Genomic DNA, 1,091 nt, shown 5'->3' with positions numbered 1-1,091 from the left:
ATGTATGTATAACTGAGTCACTTTGCTGTACAGCAGAAACTGGCACAACGTTGTAAATCAACTATATTTCAATAAAGAAAAAGAAGTCCCAAGAAGGTTTTACAAGTAATCCTTGTCAAAATAATAGCAGAGGAATCTAGGATGGTTGAAAGTTTTAGGTTGGAGACGGGAATCAAACCCAACTTCAGCTACTTTTTAGCTGTGTGCCTTGGTCAGGTCATTTCAGCATTCTGAGACTCTGTTTCCTCATTTTAAAATAGGGATGATGTGATAACACTGGCCAACAGTTTTCAGGTTTTTACTCCATGCCAGGCGCTGTGCTGAATGCTTGTCCCTGCACCATTCACAGGGCTGCATGAGGACTGGATGGGCCCCTAGGCATGGGGCCTGGCCCTCCACAAATGACCGGTAAAGGACAGTGGGGACATAGCGCTCCAAAGTTTCCAGGGCAGGTTCACATTCCTAGGTGATTTTTTTTTTTTTTTACTTTTTATTTTGAAATAATTTTAGACTCATGTAGAAGTTGCAAAATAGTACAGAGAGTTCCTGTGTACTCTTCCCCCCCTCCCCCCAGTGTTAGCACCTTACATAACCATAGTACAATGGTCAAAACCAGGAAATTGACATTGGTACCATACTATGAACTACACCACTGACCTTATTTGGATTTCATAAGTTTTTACAAATTGTTTTCTCTAAGTTCTCATGACCTCAAACCTGAGAAAGTATCAAGTGGCCAGGCCTGCAAAGAGGACCTTGCTGTCACAATCATTCTCCCTACCCCTAACTTTCCCCTGTGCCACTGGCCCACACATGTGAGTGTACTTGGCCCTCACCTTTCCCTGGGGGTGGTGGTGCCCCTGTGACCCCAAAGAAGAACCCTCTGGGAAGAACTGGAGCCCTCTCTGCCTGTTGGTAGCAGCCACTGTGAGAAGAGTACCCCCCAGCCGTGGCGGAATTCTCTCTGAGGGGCATTGGCAGCTAAGCCAGGCCTGGACACACGCCAGGTCCACTAGCAGCCGGCAGGAGTCATAGACAGCTCCCGTCCCCAGCCTGCTGTGGGGACTTGGATAAATAGCCGTTCTTGTTCA

The 1,091-nt window shown here is 46.9% G+C and overlaps 1 protein-coding gene across 2 annotated transcripts in view; it reads right to left on the bottom strand.

Moving 5' to 3' along the window:
• The window catches only part of RASL12 (RAS like family 12), a 13,884-nt gene that overhangs the window by 6,210 nt on the left and 6,583 nt on the right, over positions 1-1,091 (bottom strand). The window lies entirely within an intron of this gene.

This window comes from Neophocaena asiaeorientalis, unplaced genomic scaffold (assembly GCF_003031525.2).
Source record: "Neophocaena asiaeorientalis asiaeorientalis breed wild unplaced genomic scaffold, Neophocaena_asiaeorientalis_V1.1 scaffold264, whole genome shotgun sequence".
NCBI lineage: Eukaryota > Metazoa > Chordata > Mammalia > Artiodactyla > Phocoenidae > Neophocaena > Neophocaena asiaeorientalis.
This window is presented reverse-complemented; position numbering and strand designations above follow the sequence as displayed.